Source organism: Ipomoea nil, unplaced genomic scaffold (assembly GCF_001879475.1).
Source record: "Ipomoea nil cultivar Tokyo-kokei standard unplaced genomic scaffold, Asagao_1.1 scaffold3256, whole genome shotgun sequence".
NCBI classification, from domain to species: Eukaryota; Viridiplantae; Streptophyta; class Magnoliopsida; order Solanales; family Convolvulaceae; genus Ipomoea; species Ipomoea nil.
In genome coordinates, this window is record NW_017619684.1 from 702,759 (window position 1) to 718,995 (window position 16,237).

At 34.9% G+C, this 16,237-nt stretch overlaps 1 long non-coding RNA gene across 2 annotated transcripts; it reads right to left on the reverse strand.

The window, feature by feature from the left end:
- LOC109169199 lies at positions 1-2,618 on the reverse strand. Of its 2 annotated transcripts, XR_002052191.1 has the most exons (4): positions 2,434-2,618; positions 935-1,904; positions 611-788; positions 1-556 (listed from the first exon to the last, which is right to left on the reverse strand). It is a non-coding gene; the product is annotated as an uncharacterized LOC109169199 (long non-coding RNA). The 2 variants fall into 2 exon arrangements; XR_002052190.1 differs by having other exon boundaries at positions 1-788.
- Between the last annotated feature and the right edge of the window lie 13,619 nt (positions 2,619-16,237).

A 16,237-nucleotide genomic window follows, 5' to 3' on the forward strand; every position in this document is an offset into this window, starting at 1 on the left:
AGAAGAAATAAAGACAACAATTTTTCCTATTAAAACCCGAATTCATAATGGCAATATGTCAAGTACGCAGCATTTACATCACAGGCTTAAGTACGAGCAATATCAAAGAAAATAATTTGCATGGTGGTCATCAACATTTTTTTCCTTCCAAAAAAGTGTTGATCGCTGCAGCTTCAAGCTTCCCTGATGAATTCCTTTTCAGAAAAAGATATACTTTAGATAAAAATAGAGATGAGTTATTCCATTCCCAACCTATCCCGTGAACCAAACATGTTGTAATAGAACTTTTACATATATGCAAATATGCAATGCGCAGAGGGTTAACCAACATTAAAATAACCTACATTCTTGGAATGCTAAAATGGCTGTACTAGAATGTTAACTCTTAGAACAAGTGACCGCAAACATGTTTAGGGGAGAGCTTAATGCTCATAGCAATCAATATACAAAGCTTGTTAATATCTTCCAGTTTCTTTGAAATAACAATGACAGCACCACCCAATTGTTTAAACATGCTAAAATGTGGTCAAAGTATCAGGTCTACTACAGCACTGGACTATACAAAACATCATAATGAAATCATGAAATTCAAATAAGTGAAAGAACAAACCTGTCACACAAGAGTTGACTCAGCTGCTGGGTGCAGAAAGGAACAAGTTCTTGATCACAATCAACAACATGATCATAGACTGAATTCATACAATAAAGCCCCAAGTTCCACACTATCTCTTCCTCTCTGCCAATAAGGAAAATATTACCCCCATTGACTCCAAAAGGTTATTTTGCACCTAAACAACCAAAAAAACAATTCAAAATCAGTATTCACCACCCCCCCCCCCCCCCCCCAAAAAAAAAAAAAAAAAAAAAACAAAACCAATCTCAATCGAGGAAGAAATTAAGGAAAATGCATATGAATTAATTGTAAATTTTTTACAATGGTTCAAACAGAGAATGCAAACTCCAGGCATGATGTTGAGCTGCTTGAGAGTGCGAAAGTAATGAAGAAAATGAAGTACCATGATATGCCTGAAGAGCATTTAACAACTAAAATAAAGGAACTTTTAGAGGGTGGTAAGCATTTCATTGTGCTGGATGATGTGTGGACCACAAGACTATAAATATTTGAAAATTGCTTTTCACAAAAACATGAGAGGGAGTAGAATCTCTTAATAACTAGGCATGAGAATGTAGCTATATATGTAAATTCCGCTTGTAAGCCGCACTCTTTAAATTTTTAAAGAAATGATGAAAGTTGGGAGCTACTAGAAGAAGGTTGTTCTCAAGGGAAGTTGTCCTCTTGAACTAAAAGAGGCCATAAACATATAGCTATAAAATGCAATGGACTACCACTTACAATAGCAGTTGTTGCTAGTGTATTGGATTAAGACACCAACAATGGCTACTTCTGCAAGTGGCAGTCCACCGCATTTTATAGCAATGCATTCCCCGCCCTTTTCAAGCTCAATAAAACAACTTTCTTTGATAAAACCTTTCCTCTTCAGTAACTCACAACTTTCCTTATTTCTTAAAAATTTTGAAGGCTGCAATTTACGAGAAGTATCTGCATATAGCTGAATGCCCATCCTAAGTTCTGAAGAGGACTCTATTGCTTCCCATTTTGTTGGAGAAAACAAACTTCAAGTAATTATTGTCTTGATTGGAACCCATCATCCACAACAACAAAATACGTCCAACCTTTGAAGCCTCCTTTATTAGCTATTTGTGCTATTCAAACACATCATGATATTCTTTGTTCTTCTTGGTAATGTTACTCTCAAGATGTTGATTAATATTTGCCCTTGAAGCATCATCCATCCAAAGGTGAGTTCACAACAATCCTTTATAGTTTTTGCCCCACTATCAAACCCCATCACATCATCTTCTTCCAAAACACAGCAAGAGCCCTGTTAACAAATTCAAGACAATTAATTGGAGGAAAAAATGAAAGACTGACTTCAAAATGGCAAAATTTCTTTAAGATGTATCCACACAATAAAAATCAAAATGAAGTTAATAATAGGAAGATCACTAGAAAAGTCCCATTGAACTTTATGTAATGATTATAAGCTACTTTATCTTATGCTTTTTCAACTTTTTTTTGAGCAAAGATTAATAAGCTTTATGTCACTGTTAATTCTAATTTTTTCAAAATCCATACTTGAAGGGTAATATGATAAGACTGAAGATCAGAACAGAATATCATGATAGTATATTTAAAAGCCGAAAATGAGTAATTGGAAATAAATTATTTGAATAAATAAAATAAAATAATAAATCACCAAATTTCGCACTCATTATTAGTGAACTTACAACCAGTTTTGAAACTAATAATCTAATTAAAATTCGATTTGAGGTTTTCAATTCAAAGTTTAAATTCCAGATCTACATAAATATCGATAATTGAGCAACTGAGGTAATTAGAATCTTGTGTACCTTTCCAGATCGGCCTAGATCTCCTTCGCAGCATCGGCCTTTGACTAATAAGCAACTTCGCGGCGAAGAAATGAAAAATATTGAAGAATAAAAACTGTAAATTTTGAGAATTGAAACTTGAGAGGCTACGAGAGATCGTTTGAGTGAGTAAGAGAGAGATATGAGAGATTTGTGTTGACTGCGGAGTTCGGACCCTAAAAAGCTCAAACCGCCCCGAACGTGTTTTTATTTTATTATTTTATTTTAGTGAAAATAACCCTATTTCCTCTAAGTTATATACTTATAGCACTTTTTCTCCATTAATTATTCAAGTGATTGTTTTCCTCCCTGAAATGTTAAATGGACATATTTACTCTTAAAATAAATATTTAAAATAAGTATTTCATTTATTTTTCTCTTCTCCAACAAATTATGACCACAATTTGGTTCAAACCAAACAGACACTATAGCAACCAAACCGAAATATTCCAATTACAATTTAGAATCGAAATCTGATATTTAGAGTTTATTACAATCGCAAACTGAAACGGTCGATTCATGTTTCGAACTAAAAAAAAAAAAATAAAATACATTTATTATTGAATTTAGACTATTTTAAAATTAAAAAAAAATTAAATTAAAAACGGTTAAAAATCGCGTACCGGATCCGGAACTGCCGGTTCACAATTCAGGATCCAGTTTTTCCGATTCATAATTTTAATAAACTGAAATTCAAATATTGGGTTCTAGATCTGAATCATAACCGAAACTTTTAATTCGATTACTATAGTGTCCGGTTCAGTTCGAACTGAACCGTGGTCATTCCTACGTATACGTAATAATTTGTTGGAGAAAAAAAAATAAATAAAATGGTTACTTTAAGGGTAGAAATGTCAATTTAATATATTAGGAGAAAAAATTACAACTTTTAAAATAATTGAAGGGCTAATGTACTTACCTGAATAATTCAAGGTAAAAAAGGATATATGTATATAACTCAGGGAGAAAATATGTCATTTTCCCTTTATTTTAAATACATTACTACTGTTTTACTAATGTTTTACACGTGGAGAGAAAAATAATGTTATTATGAATTTAAGTTAAAAAATTAGATAAATTAAATTTTTTAGTCAAGTAAACCCACAGTTTTGCAGCTAAAAGAAATGCAATTAGACAAGGTTGAATAAGCAATAGGGGCACGTTCTTGGAAGGAAAGAGATATGCCGAAGACTACCGTGCAAATTATTTATGTAATTTTGCTCGTGATATGAATTTCTACTTAAGACTAACCCGATAAAAAAATCAGAAAAAGTAGATATATAATTTTTTCTTAGTTATTTACAATTTTGATTTATTAGGAATATATCTTTTAGTAGTATTATATTCCGTCTTGGACTCTATCTTGTATATCATAGATAGGTTTCTATTGTATTTATTATCTTTCAGTCGCTCAGGTTTCATCATATGGCCGACAATGCTGACAGTTCTGCCGGGATTTCTTCCGAGCGGACTGTTTCTGATGCCACTCTTCCCATTCCTGTTGGCACAAACGCCAATCTCTCATCAGCTCACCATTTTATTTCCATAAAATTAACATCCCGAAATTATTTGTTTTGGCGTAATCAGCTCGTGCCATTTCTGACTGGTCAGAATCTCGTTGGTTTTGTTGATGGCACGTCCTCGTGTCCGATGGCTACTGCACCGCCGGCGACCTCTCCTGCCGATCAGGCGTTGGTGGCCTCTCCTAGTGATTCGACTTCGGCGGCTTCTCCGGGGATGACTTCAGCCGCCTGGAAACAACAAGACTCGGCCATTCTCTCCATGCTGATCTCGTCGATGTAAGACGAGGTCATGCATTTGGCGGTTGGCAAGCGCACTTCCCGGCAGGTGTGGCTGGCAGTTGAGCGGGCGTTTGGTTCCACGTCACGAGCGCGTACTCTCCGGCTCTTGGGGCAGCTTCAGAATCTCCGGCAATGTGATAAGCAGGTGGCAGATTTCCTTGGCTGCACGCAGGTCATTGTCGAGGATTTGGAGTTGGCCGGGCGGTCCATAACGCTTGATGATCAGAATATGTATGTCTTCCGTGGACTTCGCTCGGAGTATCGGCCGTTGGTGGCTACCTTGACGTCGAGAAGTGAGCCGGTGACATTGGAGGAACCCTCCGATTTTCTGTTGGCAAACGAGTTTGTTTGCGGTGCGGATTATGTTGTTGATGGGGCTGCTCTGGCGGCCATGGTGGTCCAGCGTGGTCGCGACAGAGGCGGTCGTGAGTTCTCGCGTGGAGGTGGTCGCGGCCGGACTAGTGGCCGGGCTGGTGGCCGTGGTCGAGGACGCCGCAGTTCACCGCGCTGCCAGATCTGCGGTACTGCCGGTCACACTGCCGATCGCTGCTTCCAGAGGTATGCGCCGGCTGTCGGTCCTCCACGTGCCAACATGGTGTATGCAGCGGATGATTCCTCTTCCTTGGGTCCGCATAATTGGTTTCCAGATACGGGTACTACAAGCCATGCCACACCGGGTCCTAGTTTGATGTCCGTCGCTACTGATTATACAGGTTCGGATGTTCTCCGTGTTGGAGACGGTTCAAGTTTGTCTATACGTAGTGTCGGTCATGAATCCATTTCTACTCCGTCTTGTTCTTTTAAACTGTCTGACGTATTACATGTCCAGTGTTGTCTACCTCATTGTTATTTGTTTAGCGTTTCGCTACTGATAATCGAGTCTTTTTTTAGTTTCATCCTAATTGTTTTTTTTTTTTTTTTTTTGTGAAGGATCTCATTACCAAGGCGGTCATGTTCAAGGGGAGTAGTTCTGGTAGTCTCTATTCGCTTCCTGTGTCCAAGTCTGGTCCTGCTGCGCTGTTGTCTGCTCGGGCCTCTCCCTCGGTCTGGCACAATCGGTTAGGTCACCCTCATCGTCGTGTTCTCTGTCAAATGTTGAAATATTGTCCTACTTCGTCTACTAGTATTAGTGACTCTTTATGTTCTGCTTGCCAATTGGGCAAGTCGTCACGTTTTCCGCTTTCTCGTATTAGTTTGTCTAGTTCTCATATTCTTGAACTATTGTATACTGATGTTTGGGGGCTTGCGCCTTTGTTATCACATAATGGTTCTCGCTATTTTGTGATTTTTGTTGATGATTTTTCGCATTTTACATGGTTTTATCCCATGCGTCAGAAATTTGATATATATGTGATTTTTGAGCAATTTCGTGACATGGTAAAAAATTTCTTTACGTGCAAAATGAAATCTGTTCAATCCGATTTAGGCAGTGAGTATAAGAAACTTCATTCGCGTTTTGTTCAGTTGGGTATTGTTCATCGGCAGTCATGTGCCTACACGCATGAACAAAATGGGCATGTAGAGCGCAGGAACCGTCATATTGTTGAGACTGGTCTTGCCTTGTTGGCACAGACATCTGTTCCCTCTCGAAACAACGGTGTATCTTATTAATAGGATGCCCACTTCTATTCTTGGCGATGTTAGTCCTCACTATAAACTTCATCGTTCTCCTCCGTCATACACTTTTCTTAGAGTTTTTGGTTGTCTTTGCTACCCCTACTTGCGTCCCTATAATCGTCATAAAATGGATTATAGGTCTTCTCCTTGTGTGTTTCTGGGGTACCCTCCGTCTTTTCGTGGTTATAGGTGCATGGATCTGAACACTAACTGTATTTTTGTGTGTAGACATGTGCGCTTTGATGATTGCAGCTTTCCTTTTGCACGCTCTCGTGCTGAGCAGGTTCCGGTGAGCAAGCCTGTGTTTAGTTTTCCGTGGGGTGTTGCTGGTTTCTCTCGGGCTTCTGTGCCGTCGCCTGTTGATTTGGTTGTCCCTTCTTTGGCTGCTGCTTCTAGTGTTGTTCCCAGGCAGCCTGTTCGTGCTCGTAAGCAGCGGGTTCGGGGGCAACCTCGTTCTCACACCATGACTCTTCGGCACATGCCTCGTGATCAGCCTCACTATGCTTTGGTGTCTGAGGTTGTTCCTCAGGAGCCTACTTGTGTTTACTCAGGCTGTTCGGCATGCTGAGTGGAGAGATGCCATGGATGCAGAGTTTAATGCTCTCTTGTATAATCAGACGTGGCGCCTTGTCCCGGCTAAGTCTGGTATGAATGTGGTTGGCTATAAATGGGTATTCCGTGTTAAACGGAAGGTGGATGGCTCGGTTGAGCGCTACAAAGCCAGGCTTATGGCAAAGGGTTTCAATCAAGTTCCGGGGCAAGACTTTTTTAGACCTTCAGTCCTGTTGTTAAGACGACGACTGTGCGCTTGCTTCTATCTTTAGCTCACTCTCGTGGCTGGGTGATCCGCCAGCTTGACATCTATAATGCTTTTCTCAATGGTCGGCTGGCGGAGACTGTTTACATGCGTCAGCCTCCGGGGTATGAGGATAAGGCGCATCCTGATTTTGTGTGTCTTGCAGCGCTCGTTGTATGGACTGAAGCAAGCTCCCCGAGCTTGGTTCCTACGTTTGCATGAGTTTTTGGTGTCTATTGGTTTTCGCTCGTCTAAGATTGACGTTTCACTGTTTATTTATTCTGTTAATGGTGTTTTTGTGTATCTTCTGGTGTATGTCGATGACATCCTTGTTATGGGCAGTGATGCGAAGTTTGTTGCTAGTTTGGTCAGTCAGTTGTCTTCTGCTTTTAAAGTGCGTGACATGGGCGACCTTTCTTTTTTCTTGGGTATTCAGACTGTTTATGTGGCTAATGGTGTGTTGTTGTCTCAGCAGCGTTACATGGGTGATATTTTGAAACGAGCAGGTATGGTCGATTGTAAGCCCTTGGTTACGCGCGCTCTCGGTTGCTAAGTCTGACCCTGGCTCTGTTGAGCCCTATGTTGATCCCACGCAGTACAGGAGTCTTGCTGGTGCCTTGCAATATCTCACGGTGACTCGCCCGGATCTCTCTTTTGCTGTTAACAGGTTATGTCAGTTTATGCACTCTCCAACGGTTGCTCATTGGGCGTTCTTGAAGCGTGTTTTGCGTTACATTAAGGGCACTTTGCATTATGGTTTGCTTTTGCGTAAGTCAGCTACAGAGGTTTTGCATGCCTATAGTGACTCTGACTGAGCTAGTTTGCCCGAAGACCGGAAGTCTACCAGTGGCTACGCGGTTTATCTTGGTTCTAATTTGATTTCCTGGTCCTGTCGCAAGCAGCGAACTGTGGCTCGTTTGTCTACTGAGGCTGAGTATAAGGCGTTGGCGGATGCGTTGGCTGAGGTTACTTGGCTTGTTGCCTTGCTGCGTGAGTTGGGTCTGCCCCTCTCTGCGTCTCCTAAACTATGGTGTGATAATTTAGGAGCCACTTATCTCTGCGTCAATCCTGTTTTTCATGCTCGTACAAAGCATGTTGAAATCGACTATCACTTCGTGCGTGACAAAGTGGCTAAGGGGGAGCTTCAGGTGAATTTTATTTCTACAAAGGATCAAATTGCTGACATCTTCACTAAGCCCTTGGCTGGGCCTCGGTTCGCTCAGCTGCGTGACAAGCTCAATGTTGTTAGTCACCCCACTTGAGCTTGCGGGGGAGTATTAGGAACAGGGCCGGTTTTTAGATTTCTGTGTCCCTGTTCGGGTAAATAAATAAGGTCCTATCAAAATTAAAATCTTTAAAACTAATACCGTAATTTTATTATCTAAATATATAACCAAAAAAAAAAATTATCCGTGCATCGCACGCACATTGCACGGATAATTTGGCAATTATTTGTTCGAATTCAAGCAAGGATAACATAAAAATTGCTCGAATTCAAGCAAGGATAACATAAAAAAACATAATCGATACAACTCATTTCATCAATTGCACTATATAATATTCGTTGTTATAATTTAAAGATTATAACAAATCTTTTCCGTGCAACGCACAGGTAAAAATAAACATATTATGAAATAATAATTATAGTGTGCACAAGTTTTGAACCTTAGACCTCAAAGTTAAAATACAATAAATACATGTTCCTACCATTTCTTTATAAAGCCTTTTAAGTTTAATTAAAAACTTTTAATTTTTATTTCTAAACTAACTAGGTAAAAATTAAATATTGAGCTTCTAAAATTTGTGGCCCCTCTAAAATTTGGGGCCCTGTGCGGTATCCCAGCTTGCACAGCCCAAAATCCGGGCCTGATTAGGAATATATCTTTTAGTAGTATTATATTTCGTCTTGGACTCTATATTGTATATCATAGATAGGTTTCTATTGTATTTATTATCTTTCAGTTTTCTATTATCATCAATAATAGAATACACGTTCTCATCTGATTTACATATACTCCCTATTTTGTACGTGACAAGGAAATTTGATTTACATACTTTACTTCTTAAAGAGCATTTGCAATGGTCGACAACATTTTTTATGCATATTATCTATTTTATATATAAAAACATCAACTTGTAATTTTATAGTTACCAAGTTAATAACCTGACCAATTCAAGTGGAGTTGCTCCTTACAATTTTTGTTCTTTAAATTTTTGGGTAATTGTTATTTTGTCCTTAAAAAAATTTTCGAGGTTGATATGTTTGTCCCTAATTTTTGGGTAATTGTTATTTTCGTATTTAATTATTGTGCAAGTTTTCTTGGGAAGAAAATAATAATTACCCATGAATTAAAGATAAAATTAAAAAAATTCAAAACTAAGGACGGCATGTCAACATACGAGCACACACGAGAATTTAGAACGAAAAATAATAATAAGTTGGAGACAGAAAATTGTTATTGGTAAACAAAGAATTTATGCCTTACAAACATCAGAGTACAATTTCAATAAACATAACAATCACAATGAGCATAAGTGAAATATTTATGAACATAAACAACATTCACAATGAGCATCTGTGAAACAAATATGAACATTCAAGAACAACAGAGAAAACACAAGACTTCAACCATCAAGACGAGATTAGAAAACAATTTGCTCCTAATGGACTCATGCTTCTTGAGGATTTGTCTGGCATTGCAAGACTTCGACAATTTTGAAATTTCGTTGTAGCTGTAGAAATTTGAGAAAAGAGTCATATAGGCACTCGAACTTTAGCTGAAAAGTCAATTAGCCCCCGAAACTTTTTAAAGGTGCAATTACACCGATCAACAATTTATTTTGGTGCAATGAAGCCCAAAAACATGTTAATGACCTGCTATCACAAGTCATTAGGGTTCCGGCCACCCTGCGGCGAAATTTCAAAAAAAAAAAATTGTCCAAAACCGACAACCGAGTCAAAAGTTATGTCTTGCCAAACTTTTGACACCTTACAACTAAAAAAATAAAAATAAAAATCGTCGGTACAGCCGGCTAGCCGGCCGCCTAGACGCTCACCGCGGCCGAGCAGCGCCTAGCCGCGATTTTTGCAACACTACTTTTTCTCACCTTTTTATTATTAATTTTTAATAATTTTAATAATAATAATTTTGTTGAAAAATAATAATTTTTTAAATATGATGTGAAATGTGGATCCACTTTCGAAAGCGTGTTGAAATTGTAAATGTGATGATGTGGAAATAGGACCCACTTTTGAGAGTGCGAGAGTATTACCTGAATAAAGATAGCCTAAGGAAAAGCATCATATTGGAGTTTACATTTACTCGTAAAAAATATAGTCAGTAGCATTTAAAAAAAATAAAATTTACTCATACAAAATTTAAATTTTACATCTTTTTTTTTCTAAATATAATTCACTTAGTTATTATTCAATTTAATGATGTAATTTTTTAAAAAAATTATCTAAATATGTACATGAGTAGAGACTATATTAACCGTACAAAATATTAATTTTAATTTTGTATGTTATGAAAATAGATATTTGACCAAATATATAAACGTCCAACTATATTATTATATTATACATTTTAACATCTTTTCATTTTTCTAAATTTTTATTTAAATAAAAATAAATAATTTATATCGTGCATTGCACGGGTAAAACACTAATTTAATTAATAAAATAATAATTTAATGATAGTTGATTCTAATGTAAATATAGAGAATATAGATATTTTAAATATATATTTTTTTAAAAAATATTATATATAAAATTTACTATAACTAATTAGAATATATTATAGATATAATAAATTTTATTATGTAAAATTTGTAAATAGTCAAATGCATATTATATATATATATATATATATATATATATATATATATATATATATATATATATATAGGCGAGTTCAGGTGCGGCAGTGTGCGGCAGTGTCTTACGGTGCGGCGGTGCGGCAACACCAATTGTTCAACAAATATGCACCATCAAAGTTAGGAAACTACACCACAAAAAACAGAGTAAACAAAGTCCCGCATCACCAAACACACACCATTAGGTGTGAGTAAAAACACCATACACTGTTCGGAAATACACCATTGGGGGTGGTGAGTTATATGGTGTATTTTTTGAGTCTGTTGTGTATTTTGTGATGTTTTATTGCATTTCACTGTGGTGCGTTTTTCTTACACAGTTGGTACATATTGTTAACACTGTTGGTGTATTCTGGAATTCCGCCGCACCGTCGCACGGGAAGACCCCACCGCATTTGTACTTTATATATATATATATATATATATATATATATATATATATATATATATATATATATAATGTCTATATTTGCACAGTAATGCAACATTGCAATGTATATATATATTCATATTCAATATTTATATTTGATATATAGTTGGATAGTCTAAGTAGGTAGTGCTGTTTTTTCAAAAAAAAAAAAAAAAAAAAAAAAAGAAAAAAGAAAAAGAGGTATGTAAGCCGGTAATTGTCACGTAAATTTTATTTTTTTTTAAAATATTCATGTAAATATATTTAATATAATAAATATTGTATATATTTGTATAGTATGAGTTTGCATGTTCCATAGATCAGTTAAGAGTGTTGGAATGGTATTGCGGTCAGTGACAGCCAAAAAACGTAGTTGATATAGTAGATAAAAGTCTTTGGGCAGTATTTCGAATTTGAGGGCTTCAGCATCAAACACATTGAGAGTGGATAGGCTCTTGCAATTTTTGCCAAGTGTTCTTTGGGAATCTCTAGTTTGGGCCTTAGGGATGATGACGAGAAAGAGCAAATATGGTGGCTAGATACCTTGTTCTCTGAAGATATAAAGCTCAAGATGGAGAAATGGATACACAAGCGACAACATTCATCATTAATAATTTTGTTTAGTTTTGCCCTATTTATCTCATGGAAAAGCTTCTTGTTCAAAGCTTATAATTTGCAGAAAACATAAATGATGTCATGGAGGCAACATGTTTTGATCTCCCCATCAACTCTTTTCTTAAACACCATCAACAATTTTTATTCACAATATCATTCAAATATGCTTCAACTGTGCCGTCCAACTTCGAGTCCTCCCATAGTCCCATGGAGGAATAAACCCTTCTGCGATCCGCAGTCGAATCAATTTCCTGCAATTCTATTTACGAGAATCTGAGTTGAAAATTGAACCGAATGCGCAGAAACTTTTATACGAAGGAATCAGAGATCTTGCAGTCAAACACGAAGGAATCAGAGATGTTGCAGTCAGAGTAGAAGAGAAAATCGAGTCCAAACTAAGTGATGTATATTTGGCAGCTGACAATGGAGACCGCGTTGCAGTTGAGACTGATTCAATACTTGGTATCAGAGCTCAATACTTGGTACCAGAGCCCAATACTTAGTATCAGAGCTCAATACTTGGTATCAGAGCCTAATACTTTAAGATTATGCAAAAAATTTCTTTAAAACGTAATAAGGTCTAATACTAAGTATTATGCTCTAATACAAAGTATTGAGATCTAATTATTAAGTATTGATCTCTGATGTCAAGTATTGAGAGACGAGAAGGATTAAGGAAAAATTAATCCTCTATAGAGGTGAGAAAGGAGTATGTCTCCTTAGAGTTTCGTAGAGAAGAATGATATTTTAATAACATAAAAAGTGATTTTTACACACACACACACACACACACACACACACACACACACACATATATATATATATATATATATATATATATATATATATATATATATATATATAAAAGTCACTTTTATGTTATTAAAATGTATATATATACAATGTCTATATTTGATATATAGTTGGATAGTTTAAATAGATAGTGAGTTTTTTTTTTTTTTTTAAAGGTAGGTAATCTTGTAAATGCCATGTATTTTTTTTTTTTTAAATAGTCATGTAAATATATTTAATGTAATAACTGTTGTATATATTTGTATAGTACGAGTTTGCATTCTATATAGATTAGTGATTAGTTGTAACAGCTAGAAAACGTAGATGATATATCAGATAAAAGTTTTTGGACACTATTTCGAATTTGAGGGACTCAACATAAAAAGCATTGAGAAGTGGATAGTCTCTTGGGATTTTTGCAAGTGTTCTTTGGGAATCTCTAGTTTGGGCCTTGGGGATGATGTCAAGAAAGAACGAATATGGTCGCCAAATACCTTGTTCTCTGAAGAAATAAAGCTCAAGATTGAGGGATGGATACACAAGCGACAACATCCATCATTAATAAGTTTGTCTAGTTTTGCCTCATCTATCTCTTAGAAGAGCTTCTTGTTCAAAGTTTCTAATTTACAGAACACATGCATGGTGTCATGGAGGCGACATGTTTTTATCTCCCCATCAGCTCTTTTCTTCAATACCATAAAGAGATTCCTATTTACAATATCCTTCAAATATGCTTCAGTTGTGCCCTCCAAGTCCAAGTCCTCCAATGGAACAATAAACCCTTCTGCGAACCGGATGCGCAGAAACTTTTGCACGAAGGAATCAGAGATGTTGCAGTAAAGCCGAAGAGAAATTCGAGTCCAAACTAAGTGATGTTTATTTGGCAGCTGACAAGGGAGACTGCGCTATAGCTGAGGCTAATTCAATACTTGGTATCAGAGCTCAATATTTGGTATCAGAGCCCAATACTTGATGTTCCTACAATAGGAACTCCACTTATATGATGCTTTATACTGCATTGATTTTTCAGAAGAAGTGTATGAAGATCATGACACTTCTCTTACTGTTGATTAGGAGGAAATGTACATGACTTCATAGATTGGAATTTTGTTGCTTCTTTGGTCAGGCCCGGCCCTGGACGAGTGCAGGCTGGGCCCACTACCCTATCTCATTATCTCTTATATATTCTAATATACTATAAAATTTTGTATAATTATTTAATATACATTTATGCCACAAAACTTTAATTTGGTTGAGTTGGTATGACTTGTGGTTTGTATACTTGTATGATCAAGAAGTTGAATTTCCTCATATGAATTTTTACATAAAATTTTCCCTCCCTACTCTTTAGTTGATGAATTTAGGGATATTATTATTATTATTATTATTATTATTATTATTATTATTATTATTATTATTATTATTATTATTATTATTATTATTATTGTTATTATTATTATTATTATTATTATTATTATTATTATTATTATTATTATTATTATTATTATTATTATTATTATTATTATTATTATTATTATTATTATTATTATCATAACATTAAATTTATTTCTATTTCTAATTTGAATTTTTTTAAATTTAATTTGTAATTTTGTGATTTTTTTACCTTTCTATAATTATAGTGAGATTTATAATATAGATTGATTTGTGATTCTTATCAAATTTTGAATCCATCTCTATTTGAGTAATTTACTACTTATATTTAGAATATGTGTTATTTTGTGAACTTTATAATGACTTGTGTATATGTAATATATTTTGTGATTTAGTTATGAAAAATATTTTAAAATATAATTTAGTTTTTTTTTTTATGAATTATCTAGTCAATGTAGTTTAGAAGTTCTATTGTGCGTCATCGTATTCAAATTAATCTAGAAAACTTGAAATTCATCTAACTAAAAAAATATTTATAAATATGATATCAATATAGAAGATGTATGATTTATTATGTGTTTTTTTTATTCGAACTATTTTATCCAATTATTTATGTTTCATATTTTATTATGAATATCTTTTATCGCGTTTGAGTGTTTTGATTTATTGCTCACAATAATTAAGATTTTATTCTATAATGTTATTTGCAAGTTTTTTTTTATTATAAATTTTTATTAAATAACTAATTTATTATTTATATAATAATAATAATGTGATTGCATGTCTATAAGCTCACTTGGTTTTAAATTATTTATTAATTTTTATAAACTATAATTCTTTAGTGATGAAAGGTGATGCGTTTATTTATTAATTCGGATTTAGGAATGCATCTATAATTATTTTTATGTGTATGTAAAATTGTTGAAAACTTGTGAATCTTATTTCAAGTTATTTGATAATTGTATTTTCCCCTTATTTAATTTAAATTTTAGTTATAAAAATATATATAACTTTAATATATGACCCATTTTTGTTGCTAAGCCCTAGACCTCCAAAATGATAGGACCGGCCATGTCTTTGGTTAAAATTCAGAAATCTTTCTACAAAATGATTGTTAGGATGTCTGGTTCATTGCATGTGACTTCTAATATCTTTTTCTCTGAGGTTTCTAATCTGTCATGCCTATTAAATAATATGGTGGAAGCTGAATCTCGCAGTGTTAAAGATTATGTAAAGGAATATTAGGGCAAAATTTGATAAATATTGTGGTGATCCAGGAAAGGTGAATTTTTTGATATTATATGCAAATATCTTGGACCCCATGAACAAAATAAAATACATGCTCATCCAAGTTAACCAGTTATATGGTAAGATAAATGGTAAATCAATGTTTGAGAAGGTTAAGGCTGGCCTTAAGGAGTTGTTTGTTGATTATGTAGCCAGTTTTCCTGTTCAGACTTAGTCTGTTCCAGTTGAACATGCTAAACACTCTGCTCCATCTATTTCAATATCTGATTCTATTTCTGTTGAGAAACCTCAATTTTTATTAAAATCTCATATTAAAAAGCAAAGATTGGAGAATGGAGATTTGGGCAAATATATCTTTGGCTAGTTTCTACCCGTCTTCCCCATTATTCTCATCGATCAAACACATATAGATATGATTTTACTGTGGTTTTGTTTAGATATTGAAGATGTTTCCTTGAGATCACGATTTTACCCCTAAAAATATAAAATTCGGCAATATTTTGCTGCCAATTTGGTTGAAATGACCAAAATTGATAAAAATAGCAAAATTAAGCATCAAAATTGAAAAATTCTAAAGTTGTGCACCGAAATGGTCCCTTAACTATAGCAAAATTACCAATTTGGTCCTGAGTTAACGAATGTCTAACAGTAAAATTAACGAAGGACCAAATTGATTAAGATTTTTAAAGTTGAGGACTTAATTAATTGGTAAAAAAATAGTCAATGATCAAATTAGTAATTTCTCTATAGTCAAGGGACCATTTCGATAATTACCTCATTTTTTCACATTAATGTCACTGTCTTCACCGGAAAAATTCCCAAGTACAGAAAACAAGGTTGCAAGTGACTCGGCAAGTTGATATAGCTCAATGCAATCATCTTTGAAACTGAGTCACAATCCATTCCTGTTAATGGTGAATCAATGTTTTGGGCAAAATCCTCCCAACTCTTTGGTGATATTTCGAGTTCGTGCAGAATTCCAACAATCAAAACAATTGCTAGTGGTATTCAACCACATTTCTCAACAATTTTTTCCCCAATTGACTCAAGTTCAGGGGATGGAAATCCTTCCCCCTTAAATAATTTAAGTTTTTGACAAATAAATTCCAGCTTTCTGCAGAACTACTTAGAATATGTAGATTAAAAATATATTTATACGACCTGCTAGCATGCCGAGCCACATCCAAGTGAAATTCCTCATTTCCCTCTTATTTTATTTTCATGGTTTTGTTTTTGAAC